This window comes from Nerophis lumbriciformis, linkage group LG06 (assembly GCF_033978685.3).
Source record: "Nerophis lumbriciformis linkage group LG06, RoL_Nlum_v2.1, whole genome shotgun sequence".
Classification (NCBI taxonomy): Eukaryota; Metazoa; Chordata; class Actinopteri; order Syngnathiformes; family Syngnathidae; genus Nerophis; species Nerophis lumbriciformis.
The window spans coordinates 37,259,915-37,274,618 of NC_084553.2; the positions used below are offsets into that span (position 1 = coordinate 37,259,915).

At 38.6% G+C, this 14,704-nt stretch overlaps 1 protein-coding gene across 1 annotated transcript in view; it reads right to left on the bottom strand.

Annotated features, from left to right (window-relative positions):
• The window catches only part of csmd1a (CUB and Sushi multiple domains 1a), a 1,090,750-nt gene that overhangs the window by 438,611 nt on the left and 637,435 nt on the right, over positions 1-14,704 (bottom strand). The window lies entirely within an intron of this gene.

Genomic DNA, 14,704 nt, shown 5'->3' on the forward strand with positions numbered 1-14,704 from the left:
GATTGTTAATTTGCTTTCTTTAAGTAAAACAAAGGTCAAAGACAAAGCTATTCGGTTTCTTGTGAGTATATACACTTTACTGCCGATGTGGGGGGGCGCCACCTAAAATCTTGCCTAGGGCGCCAGATTGGTTAGGGCCGGGCCTGCAAGTGTATGTAAACTTTTGACCACAACTGTATGTTGTGGAACATGCAGCAGACAACTACAAGTTCCGCCATCATCTTCTTGACCAGGGGTGTCCAAACTTGTTGACATATGTGTGTATATATATATATAGATATATATATATATATATATATATATATATATATATATATATATATATAGTATATGCGTGTGCGTGTGTGTGTCTATATATGTATAGACACGCATACACACAATGTATGTATTTAAACAATTCTAAGGTGTGTGTTCTTATATAGATAATAAATATATGTGTAATGTAATTAAATAAGCATCTAAATAAATAAATCACAACACTAACTTTAGTTTTTTTTTTAATGATTATTTATTACAACTGTGGGCTGTCTCTATGATCACGTTTACACAACTCTTTTAACACCCTATCCACAAACATGTAAAAATTAGGGATGTCCAATAATGGCTTTTTGCCGATATCCGATATTCCGATATTGTCCAACTCTTTAATTACCGATACTGATATCAACCGATACCGATATCAACCGATATATACAGTCGTGGAATTAACACATTATTATGCCTAATTTGGACAACCAGGTATGGTGAAGATAAGGTACTTTAAAAAAATAATAATACAATAAAATAAGATAAATAAATAAAAACATTTTCTTAAAAAATAAAGTAAAACAATATAAAAACAGTTACACTGAAAATTAGTAATTAATGAAAATTAGTAAAATTAACTGTTAAAGGTTAGTACTATTAGTGGACCAGCAGCACGCACAATCATGTGTGCTTACGGACTGTATCCCTTGCAGACTGTATTGATATATATTGATATATAATGTAGGAACCAGAATATTAATAACAGAAAGAAACAACCCTTTTGTGTGAATGGGGGAGGGATGTTTTTTGGGTTGGTGCACTAATTGTAAGTGTATCTTGTGTTTTTTATGTTGATTTAATAAAAAAAAAATATAAAAAAAAAAAAACGATACCGATAATAAAAAAAACGATACCGATAATTTACGATATTACATTTTAACGCATTATATCTCTAGTAAAAATACAGCACAGACTGCGGTAAAGCCATACTTTTTAGGGTAATCACAAATACGCTGTTATGTGGATGTGTGCGCGCGCACACACACATTGACGCGCATACACATGACTGTGATGTAACAACAGTCTATTGTACAAAAATAACACTTCAACAAGCTGTAACAGACTGAACAACAACACACAACTTCAACTAGTACAACTTTAACACCCCCCTCCCCACTTTAGACCCTAATGACAATGCAATATGAAGTACAAACGATAAACTGTTGAATATTAAGAGAATGTGAAATTTCAACTCCTACCTTGTTTCTTTCCTTGACAACCTGCTTAAAGTTTTGTAATCAATAAATAACATCAAGAAGCTAAAATGTGCCACACATGGGGAAGTGCAGAGAGAGTGTTTTGCATATCACCCACAGTGTTGGGACTAACGCGTTACTTAGTAACGTGTTACTGTAATGCCGTTACTATCGGCGGTAAATAGTAATTTAACGCGTTATTTTTTAAATTCAGTAACTCAGTTACCATTACTACATGATGCGTTACTGCGTTATTTTTTATGTAGTATCGGCTAGAAACTGAGAAGATCTGAGTGTTTTGTTGCAGCGCTGCGGAAGAGGTGACAAGGAAGAGGCGTGCCGCGCGCTGTCTTTGTGTATGTGTGTGTGTGTGTGTGTGTGTGGGGGGGGGGGGGGGGTGTCTGTGTTTACTAACAAGACATCATGGCGAAGCCCGAAGCAGAGTTTCTTAAAATGGAGATATTTTCAGTACTTTTCTTTTGTCGACCACAAAGAAAAGAACATTTTAGTTGAATGTAAGTTGTGTCTTGGATCAAAGATCCTGTCCTAGCAATTCAAATATGCTGAAACCGCTACAAAAACAACATGCTTCGACGAAGCTAGTAAAGAGACACACACTTCACCTCCACTTCCAACGGCGGCTGGATTTTAACGAGGCACTGCAAACTGAAGGTACACACACTCTGTCAATTCTCTTATATACTCTTTCATTCTAGACTTCTAGAGTGTTTGATTATCACATCACTCTAAATGTATAGACTATAAAGTTCACAAACATAAAGAGGGATGCTAGTGGGCCAGGCCAATCTTTAATTTTCTCTAAACTAAAACTGGGGAAATGTGTAGAGTGTTCTGGGCTTCAGACATGATTTTATTTCATAATTCCTTGAGAGAGAAAAACGCCTGGTTAGGCTTTGTGTATGTAGTGTGTGCCTTCCTTGGTTTACAGCTATGTTGTTATTATGCTGTTTTTTTTACTTATGTGTGTTATGTTGCAGCTATTTAAAATAGTTTTGTCAATTTGTTCTGGCCTGAAACAAATTGGCCCCTTGAAACATATCTTTGTCTTTGTGTGTTGTATGTAGACCACATTGCTTAGCAGAGTTCAGTGGTGCAAATGCATGTCAAGTTGATCAACAGATTGTATTATTGTCCAGTGCAATAACAGTACTGAAATGAAGGCTAAAAGGGCATTAAATGGGGCCTTAAAAAAATTTAAAAAATATATATAAGTAACTAAATAGTTACTTTTCACAGTAACGCATTACTTTTTGGTTTAAGTAACTGAGTTAGTAACTGGGTTACTTTTGAAATAAAGTAACTAGTAACTGTAACTAGTTACTGGTTTTCAGTAACTAACCCAACACTGATCACCCATCATGCACTGTAATGGATTCTTAGATGTGTAATTTTAACTTATATATGTTTTATAATGTCCACAAAGCTCAATGAGCAGGTGGTGTGTTATGTGTGAATGTATGTTGATTTTATTTGTTGGTTATTGTTAGTTTATATCATGAATGGGGGAAGTTATTTGAATTTGTGTCATTGATGCTGTGCTTAAGTCTTTTTCCAATGAAATTTGAAAGTTTGAACACCCCTGTTCTAGACAAAAAGGAACCCACTACCCGCCAAAGGTGCCTTCTGGGAGAAGCCGCTTTTGTGTGTCTTTTTATTTTTCATTTCTGATACCCCAAATATGTTGACACACTCAATGACGTCTCTGTTGTCTGCCATAGCACAGATGACCTCCTTCTCGCCACAATGAGTAACTGTGCCATTTTGCATGTACCTTCTAAATGTTGTAAACATACTGTAGATGCAAAATCAGTAGCCGCAAACAGTTTCAGGCTTTATAGGAAACATTGTGGGTGTTCTGGCAAACAATGTATATTCTGCATATACAGTATATACATGAAGACAGACGAGCTAAATGGATTGCGCTCAGTACGTATTTTGCTCATTTAAGAGACACGACCCTCTGTAAACAAGCTTAGTAGATCAGCTTTGTGTGTGCAATCAAGTTTGCATGCGTTTTAATGCCGACCTTTTGTAGATCAGGTCCATATTGTTTCTGCCTAGTAAGAAATCATTGATTGTGTAATTTAGCAAGAAAAGTAAAATTGTGCGAAGTTGTTTACTACATGTAATACATTCTGTATGTGAATTTGTATTGCACAACGCAAAAGTTCCCATCTGAACCAGACCATTCACATGCCTTTCTATTCATCTTTATGCGGTGTATATGTTTGGGTATACTCACAAATAGTGAGCGTGAACCCAGAGCTAAAATAATAGTATAGTGAGAATAAAGAATACAGCGAAACAAATCGAAGATGTTTTTTTAAGTTGTAATTAATTTATTTCCTTTTAATGAGCCATTTAACTGTCAAACTGTTCAGCATGAGGTTTTCTTATTTATTGAACCATTTATAATTACTCTCAGACTTAATTAATTCAGTATGCTGAAAAAGAAAAAAAGATGCACTTTCACACTCCCTGCGGCTAAAATAAATATGGTGACCAGCCAGGATTGAACAGTATTTGACAACAGGCATAAAGAGATTATGAGGCTGCTGCCATTGCTATTAGCCTCCAACGCAGCAGGATTAAAAGTGACATGTTTTGGGGGGTTTTGGCCGCATCATTAACTATTAGTTTTGGCTATAACAAGTATTAAAGACTGTGACATATACACAGTCCCCTTCTTTCAAGCGATCTTGTCTATAATATTTAAGAAAAAAATAACTTTAAGAAAATATAAATCCATGAGAATGGGAAAGTGTTCCTATGTGTAACAGCTAGTTTATGTCTCCGGCTCAAAAATCATTATTTTACACACCATCAGCCATTATGTTACCATTATTAATTAAACAAAAATGACAAAAAAATAAACATATGTTAATTTTTTTATTTATTACAAATTAGATTGAATACAAATTATGTTTCCATTGATACATGGTTATCTATTGGCACTGTGATGACACTTATAGCTCCATATATCATACATTTACATTTTTTGGGGGGAGGAGTGTGACCTTTGTGATTCAGCCTGGTGGTGCCGGACCACAGCGATTGGTGCTGATGTTCATCCTTCAGTGCTGTGTTGTGTACTGGCACCAGGATGGTTATCAATAATTTTAACAGTGGGCTAAAAATAGTCATTATTTAGTTAATCTCTAATAAAACAGTGGCACATGGGATAAGTTCAATTAGATTCTACATAAACGTTGTATGCTTTTTCTCTATTAGCTCTCGTTTGGTCATTGTGTGCACTGTAATTCACGCATAGCTTACAACCCCAAAGGCTTCAAGTAGCTGTAAAAACATCTTGCACCGGGAACAATAAAATTGTGCATTCACCAAATTGCACATCTTTATATGCGCTGTAGCCACTTGTGCATGGAGTATGGAAAATGTTCAAAAATGACTCAGCAATGAAAAATGTTCAACCTGAAATTAATAATAATAATAATAATAATAATAAAAATGTGCTTTATTGTCTCCGAAGAGAAATTTGTCTTGGATATCAAGACACAGCGTTTTACATACACACATATAGTTCATCCGACAATACCCTGACGACAATGAACAGTGCGCAGGTATGAGATCACACATTACAATCCCCCCGTATTGCACACCTCCTGTGTTGCACTATCCCAATATTGCACTCCTTATTATTGCATCCGGTTATTATAGTAGTTTTCTGTTGTTAAGTGCTTTGATTTTAGTGGGACAAAGGAAAATCTATACCTGTTGAGTTTGGATGTTGCTGTTCTGTACCGTTTACCATTTGGCATCAACACAATTTCACTATGAAGTACAAACCCCGTTTCCATATGAGTTGGGAAATTGTGTTAGATGTAAATATAAACGGAATACAATGATTTGCAAATCATTTTCAACCCATATTCAGTTGAATATGCTACAAAGACAACATATTTGATGTTCAAACTGATAAACATTTTTTTTTTTTTTTTTTGCAAATAATCATTAACTTTAGAATTTCATGTCAGCAACACGTGACAAAGAAGTTGGGAAAGGTGGCAATAAATACTGATAAAGTTGAGGAATGCTCATCAAACACTTATTTGGAACATCCCACAGGTGAACAGACAAATTGGGAACAGGTGGGTGCCATGATTGGGTATAAAAGTAGATTCCATGAAATGCTCAGTCATTCACAAACAAGGATGTGGCGAGGGTCACCACTTTGTCAACAAATGCGTGAGCAAATTGTTGAATAGTTTAAGAAAAACCTTTCTCAACCCGATATTGCAAGGAATTTAGGGATTTCACCATTTACGGTCCGTAATATCATCAAAGGGTTCAGAGAATCTGGAGAAATCACTGCACGTAAGCAGCTAAGCCCGTGACTTTGATCCCTCAGGCTGTACTGCATCAACAAGCGACATCAGTGTGTAAAGGATATCACCACATGGGCTCAGGAACACTTCAGAAACCCACTGTCAGTAACTACAGTTGGTCGCTACATCTGTAAGTGCAAGTTAAAACTCTCCTATGCAAGGCCAAAACCGTTTATCAACAACACCCAGAAACACCGTCGGCTTCGCTGGGCCTGAGCTCATCGAAGATGGACTGATACAAAGTGGAAAAGTGTTCTGTGGTCTGACGAGTCCACATTTCAAATTTTTTGGGGAAACTGTGGACGTCATGTCCTCTGGACCAAAGAGGAAAAGAACCATCCGGATTGTTATAGGCGCAAAGTTGAAAAGCCAGCATCTGTGATGGTATGGGGGCCCAAGACATGGGTAACTTACACATCTGTGAAGGCGCCATTAATGCTGAAAGGTACATACAGGTTTTGGAGCAACATTTGTTGCCATCCAAGCAACGTTACAATGGACGCCCCTGCTTATTTCAGCAAGACAATGCCAAGCCACGTGTTACATCAACATGGCTTCATAGTAAAAGAGTGCGGGTACTAGACTGGCCTGCCTGTAGCCCACCTCAACCGACGCACGGAGGGGAGGGGGGGGGGGGGGATGTGTTTGTCATTCTTGTTTGGTGTGGGTTCACAGTGTGGCGCATATTAGTAAGAGTGTTAAAGTTGTTTAAACGGGCACCCTCAGTGTGACCTGTATGGCTGTTGAACAAGTATGCCTTGCAGTCACTTACGTGTGTCTGCAGAAGCCGCATACAACATGTGACTGGGCTGGCAAGCTGTTTGTACAGGTTGTAGAGGGCGCTAAAGGCAGTGCCATCATAGTGCGCCCTTATTATTGTTGTTTGGGTGAAAATCAGCAGACATTCGAGAGAATAGTTGCTCTGAAATTTGGGTGTCTCCCAGAAAAATTGGGAGGGTTGGCAAGTGTGATGCTGTCAAGCGGCATTCATTTAAAACTTGCGGGCCGCACTAACATAAAATGTTCGTATTATGGTGCGGTCCGCGTGTCTGAGACCCCTGGTTGATACATAGCACAAAGCAAAAAAAAACTTTGTATGCAGTGTTATTTCATTTTAAATTTCAAAAGAGTTTCGTGGCTCTCATTGTTTTCTTTATTTTGAGTGGTAAAGGTTGCTGACCCCTGGTCTAGAAGAAAAAACATTTTTTAAAAAAAAAAGCAAAATTAAAAAAAGGATCACATTACATTTCTGCGGACTGGAAGGTGATTGTTGATGGCAGCGCCTTTGGAATATGTTTACTGATAGTTAATAAAGCGTGCGTCAATTGCTGTGTACCTTCTTGTTCACAAACAGGGTATATATACTTATTATTCTTGATGATTGTCACTTTATTGAATATTTATTAGGGATGGGAATCAAAAACTGGTTCTTTTTTGGAACCCGCTCTCAGTGTTTCGATTCCTGGGAATCTTTTGCCAGTTTTGCTAACGATTCCCTTTTCCGATTTCTGTGGGCGCGTGTGACGTAACCACGCACGTCGCGGAAGTAACACAAACGCTGGAGAGTTGGTCACGAGAAAGCAAGACAACAAGGCAACTTGCAATACGAGCAAAGTGAAGATTTCATCAAAGAGAGGAAATACTACCAGAAACATTAGCCCACATCGAAAGTGAAAACTTTGAATGCAAGACATTTCCAAGTCGGAAGTGACTCTATGAGCAGCAACCTCAGCAATACACTATAGGTAGGTATGTAGGTAACTAACTATCTAACTAATTAACTAACTAACTGACTAACTAACACTGCATGTCATGTTTGCAATTCATTGTAAAAGCTGCTATTGTTAACTGTAAACATGAAATTAATACTTCTCATGCAACTCGTGACAATACAGCATCTGACTGGCAGGCTCTGTGCCTCCTCCATGTCTGAGAGATTTTTTCCATAGCGGATAAATCGTAATTAGTCAAAAAAATATCATATCTTTCCTGACAAAAAACAGATATACTTATTTTTTGGGCAGAAAAAGGCTCATATCTGTTTTTTTGTAGCTGATGGTGGTAGAAATGCACAATGCACAGCTTTATTGGACTTGACTTGCTTGTATTTGTTCCTAGCTGACGTAGTTTTACTTTCGAGTGGTCAGCTCATATTCTTTAAAAAAATTATAATTTTATGTAATATTTGTTATTTGTTATCTGCTACTGTAGACTATTTATTTTCAAAACGTTTCTTTTTCTGGGGAACCCCTGAGTCCTGACCCTGGCACCCCTTGGAGGCTGTCGGCCTCTTAGGGACCCCACTGTTGACTTAATACATTCATGTTTCTTCTAAACTAAACAAAGTTAACGCTAATCAACTTGTTTGTTATCCTTTTGTCAAAATGAGAATCGGTAAGACAACGGATAAAGAAATTAATCGTTAAGCGGAATCGAAAATGGAATCACAACAATTAACAATTTCCATCCCTAATGTTCATTATTCTCCCGTAGTAGTAGTAGTAGTAGTGTGTACGCGTATTTACGTGTGTGTGTGTGTGTGTGTGTGTGTGTGTGAGTGTGTGAGCCTGCGGTGGCTGTTATTTGTACTAGTAAAGAGCTACTTCCTGCTATGAACCTGCTGGGATTCCAAAGCAGTCTTGTCCGCATGAAAAGTAACGTGCCACGTTACATCAAACGTATCGTAACGCCGTTGTAACGTATATAAACGTAATTAATTAGATTACTCGATACTAGAAAGATTATCATGTAACACCGCTTTTCCAAACACTTGAAAGGAACAAACACATATGAACATCTGAAAAAACACAAGGCTCACATTGCCAAGAAGATATGCGAGTTGAGGAAGCAGGGGGAATAATTCAGAGCACTTGGAGTGGCTACTGTCAATCCTACATCAAGTAAAATGGGGGACAAGAAGAAACCAAAGTGCTGGTAGTCAAAGACATCAAGGAACTGGAATACGACATCATCTTCACTACAAGGAAATAAATTACACAACTTGGGGATAGGTTGATTGGCAACACTAAATTTGCCCTAGTGTGTGAATGTTGTCTGTCTATGTGTGTTGGCCCTGTGATGAGGGGGCGACTTGTCCAGGGCGTACCCCGCCTTCCGCCCGAATGCAGCTGGGATAGGCTCCAGCACCCCCCGCAACCCCGAAAGGGACGAGCGGTAGAAAATGGATAGATGGATGGAACTTATAAAAACTTGATGAGGTTGAAGTCAACAATAACAACTCTACAATAGCAATATAGGTTATGCCAAATTCTACAAGTAGTATATTACATTAATTGACTATTACCAAAAATGTGTTACAATATGTATATTCATTGATCAACAATTTAGACCCAATGTGCTTGCTTTTTAATTGCTTATTGAGATTATGTCACTTTTTCCACCACCTTCCTTGCCTTCACACAGAGCTTAAAGGCCTACTGAAATGTGATTTTCTTATTTAAACGGCGATAGCAGGTCCATTCTGTGTGTCATACTTGATCATTTTGCGATATTGTCATATTTTTGCTGAAAGGATTTAGTAGAGAACATCGACGATAAAGTTCGCAACTTTTGGTCGCTGATAAAAAAGCCTTGCCTGTACCGGAAGTAGCAGACGAGTGGCGTGACGTCACAGGTTGTGGAGCGCCTCACATCCGCACATTGTTTACAATCATGGCCACCAGCAGCGAGAGCGATTCGGACCGAGAAAGCGACGATATCCACATTAAATTGAGCGAGGATGAAAGATTTGTGGATAAGGAAAGTGAGAGTGAAGGACTAGAGGGCAGTGGGAGCGATTCAGATAGGGAAGATGCTGTGAGAGGCGGGTGGGACCTGATATTCAGCTGGGAATGACTAAAACAGTAAATAAACACAAGACATATATATACTCTATTAGCCACAACACAACCAGGCTTATATTTAATATGCCACAAATTAATCTCGCATAACAAACACCTCCCCCCTCCCGTCCATATAACCCGCCAATACAACTCAAACACCTGCACAACACACTCAATCCCACAGCCCAAAGTACCGTTCATCTCCCCAAAGTTCATACAGCACATATATTTCCCCAAAGTCCCCAAACTTAGGTACGTGACATGCACAAAGCGGCACGCACGTACGGGCAAGCGATCAAATGTTTGGAAGCGTATTCACGGTACCGTGTCTGCGTATCCAACTCAAAGTCCTCCTGGTAAAAGTCTCTGTTGTCTCAGTTCTCCACAGGCCAATGGTAAAGATTGACTGTCATATTTCGGGAATGTAAACAATGAAACACCGGCCGTGTTTGTGTTGCTGAAGTCGGCCGCAATACACCGCTTCCCACCTACAGCTTTCTTCTTTGCTGTCTCCATTGTTCATTGAACAAATTGCAAAAGATTCACCAACATAGATGTCCAGAATACTGTGGAATTGTGCGATGAAAACAGACGACTTAATAGCTGGCCACTATGCTGTCCCAAAATGTCCTCTACAATCCGTGACGTCACGCGCTGACGTCATCATACCGAGACGTTTTCAGCAGGATATTTCGCGCAAAATTTAAAATTGCACTTTAGTAAGCTAACCCGGCCGTATTGGCATGTGTTGCAATGTTAAGATTTCATCATTGATATATCAACTATCAGACTGCGTGGTCGGTAGTAGTGGGTTTCAGTAGGCCTTTAATTTAAACATGTAAACAGTAAAATACATGAAGAGGGTGTAAGGTTAAATATAAGCTTCCTATTACTTTTTCCATCCATCCATTTTCTACCGCTTATTCCCTTTGGGGTCGCGGGGGGGATATGTTGAATTGTACAAATATAACCAGGTGTTGTTCCTTAAAGTAACTTGTTAAACATGTCTGAGACAAAGACTATGTTTACACTGCAGGCCAAAGAGGCCTGAACTTATTTTTTTTAATCAGATTTTTTTTCCAGCTGACTGTTTACACTGCAAGTAAAATGTGATTTTTATGAGACTCCACTGTAGACGCACAGGCCCCAATATCACTTGCATGCGCACTTCGATAAAGTGAAAGTGTCGCAACTACGAAAAAAATAAAATAAAAGTCGCAACAACTTGAGTGTATTTTATGTGAAAGTTAATTAAAGTAATATAATGTATGAATGGGTATATGTAGTGTAATATATTAGGGAGGGCTCTAATCTTTTTATGGCTGTTAAGTAGAGGACAGACTGACATTAACGTGGATCTAAGTGAGCTTTATTTTTTCAACTCACACGTAAGCAAATACGCCACAGCATCAATTCCCATCCTTCAACAATCGCTATTTCTTCGGAATCAAAGTACATATTCATATGTTACATATAACCTATTATTTGTGCATTATTGACTTGACCGAAAATTTGGTCGTCTTAAATAGACTTCGCTCACCGAAACCAGATGTTATAAAAGATCCACTTCCGATAGCGCCTGCGTCTTTTCCCGCGCACACGAGTAACATAGCTCACCCAAAACTGACGAAAAAGTCACATATGGGTCGCATTGCATTTAGACATTTGAAAAGATCAGATTCCAATCCAATTCAGGACCACCCCCTGATGTAGCCTGAATCTGATGTAAAAAGATCAGATTTGAAGCACTTTGGAGTGTTAAAAGGCCTACCGAAATGTGATTTTCTTATTTAAACGGGGATAGCAGGTCCATTCTATGTGTCATACTTGATCATTTCGCGATATTGCCATATTTTTGCTGAAAGGATTTAGTAGAGAACATCGACGATAAAGTTTGCAACTTTTGGTCGCTGATAAAAAAACCTTGCCTGTACCAGAAGTAGCGGACGATATGCGCGTGACGTCACAGGTTGTGGAGCTCCTCACATCCGCACATTGTTTACAATCATGGCCACCAGCAGCGAGAGCGATTCTGACCGAGAAAGCGACGATTTCCCCATTAATTTGAGCGAGGATGAAAGATTTGTGGATGAGGACAGTGAGAGTAAAGGACTAGAGGGCAGTGGGAGCGATTCAGATAGGGAAGATGCTGTGAGAGGCGGGTGGGACCTGATATTCAGCTGGGAATGACTAAAACAGTAAATAAACACAAGACATATACTCTATTAGCCACAACACAACCAGGCTTGTATTTAATATGCCACAAATTAATCCCGCATAACAAACACCTCCCCCCTCTCGTCCATATAACCCGCCAATACAACTCAAACACCTGCACAACACACTCAATCCCACAGCCCAAAGTATTGTTCACCTCCCCAAAGTTCATACAGCACATATATTTCCCCAAAGTCTCCAAAGTTGCGTACGTGACATGCACATAGCGGCACGCACGTACGGGCAAACGATCAAATGTTTGGAAGCGTACTCACGGTACCGCGTCTGCGTATCCAACTCAAAGTCCTCCTGGTAAGAGTCTCTGTTGTCCCAGTTCTCCACAGGCCAATGGTAAAGCTTGACTGTCATCTTTCAGGAATGTAAACAATGAAACACCGGCTGTGTTTGTGTATATACACCGCTTCCCACCTACAGCTTTCTTCTTTGCTGTCTCCATTGTTCATTGAACAAATTGCAAAAGATTCACCAACAAAGATGTCCAGAATACTGTGGAATTTTGCGATGAAAACAAATGACTTAATAGCTGGCCACCATGTTGTCCCAAAATGTCCTCTACAATCCGTGACGACACGCGCAGGCGTCATCATATCGAGACGTTTTCAGCAGGATATTTCGCGCGAAATTTAAAATTGCACTTTAGTAAGCTAACCCGGCCGTATTGGCATGTGTTGCAATGTTAAGATTTCATCATTGATATATAAACTATCAGACTGCGTGGTCGGTAGTAGTGGGTTTCAGTAGGCCTTTAAACTGGCAAAGAAATCAGATTTGTGTTACTTGAGGGCAACCAAATTAGATTTGGTGTGTAGTGTAAACGGGGCCATAGACATCATAACCACAACCCTTCACAGAGTAGTTTCACACCAACAATGGCAATGAGATATGTTTTACTTCCTTGACAGAGGCTTCAAAGATCAACCCTTTATGCAGACGGGTAGGAGCGAGACAGCGTGGGAGTGGAAAGTGTGGTGTGAAATCGCCCGTCACGTGTTGCAGGTAAGTGCTTTGGAGCTGCGCTTCAGTTTGGCGAACGGATGAGGAGAGTCATATGTGTGAAGTGTAGTTTGTTGATTTGCTCTCTCAAACTCGACACCTCTTATCCACTCTGTCTTCTCTTTCCCCTTCACTGTCTCATGCACTCAGGTCAATCAAGCCAAGCCCTAAAGTCTGCAGTCTTTTTTTCCCCAGATATCAGATCATGTAAGCCGCATACACATTAACACACTGTAGTTACAACACAAACATAATAAAAGAAACACACATTTTAAAACGTTTTGTTTACTTCATGAGTCAACATAGTTGTGCAATTGTGTGTAAAATGTGCATCTCAGCCTCTCTTGATGATCAGACCCTTTCTGCAGTAAGGTTGCTATAGCTACAAGACTGGCCATTTCCAAACTTTTCTTTATGACTCTTAAATGTGTCTAAAAAGAAAATCATATCTTTATACCTGTTCAGTCAGCATCCATACACAATGTAATGAGTCTGAAAAAAATATTCATATACACACCCAAACTTGTACATGTAGGGCCTGATCTACTAAAAGTTTGTTAGGACCAAAATGTGCAAACTTGATGAAAAATGATCGACTTCATTTGTGCACTGAGGATTGCGTCTCTTAAAAGAGCAAAATAGCGAGCGGAATCCATTTAGCATTCTTGTCTTTCATTTAAATGCAGAATGTATACGCATAATATATGCTGATTATCAAAACACCCACAATCCTGGGAGGAGCATATGCAAATATAATCATTTGGCACTCGTAATTTGAAATTATGAAGCCTGAAACGATTAGCAGCCGCTGTTTTTGCGTATTTTTAGCACAGTTATGCACAAATGGTTGCTTGTGAGTAGGAGGCGATCGCGTGCAAATGCCAACTTACGGAGAAAGAATCCTCTGTGTGCATGGCAACATATTAGAATTGTTAGAAGTATTAGACATAACTATGTAGCAATACAATTTTATAGATGCTTGATAAATTGATTTATTTTGGTGTCTGCTGGCTTTTTTTTATGCTATTCATATTTTTTGAATGTTTATTGATATATATATATATCCTATAAGAAAAAAAAAATATTACAACGTGCATTTTCTTGTGTCGTCATTACAGTGCCCCATCTCACTGTTTTTGGCACCTGCATCTCCCAGAGCGCACCTTTGGCGCACTAAAAGTTGTTTCTGGGAGGCGTGCTTCTATATAGCGCAGATAAAATGGTGCAGATAACAATTGTGGGGCGCCTGTTCCACAAATTAGAAAACACTACAAATTTGAGCATGATGCAATGGATCCACTGCAAAGAGAGATGACAAAATACTAAATAAAAAGACTTGATTTTAGGAAAAAAAAATAGTGAAATTATCTGTCCATGCAGGTAGTTAATTTGACTTCATAAAAACATCCTAAATTAAGATTTGTACATTTCGAAATTAGCAGCACTTTTAAAATAGCAAAAAGTATTTCATTCTGAAAACAAGTTTTATTCAACATGCAATTCTCAAAATTAAGTATCCCCGGAATGTTGCGAAATCTTTAAACACAATTTTCCACGTGGGGAAAACCAAAATATCTAATTTGAATTGTACATTGTAACATTTTCAAACTAGAATAAACAAAATATAATTATTAATGCTAAAATTAAGATTGCGATGTAAAGTCAATGACTAAAATAAAGTAAAAAGCTTTTAAAACTAATAACATTTGTAGAAATAAAATGTTTAAATCATGGCAAGTAACAAATAATGTGCAGTGCCTGG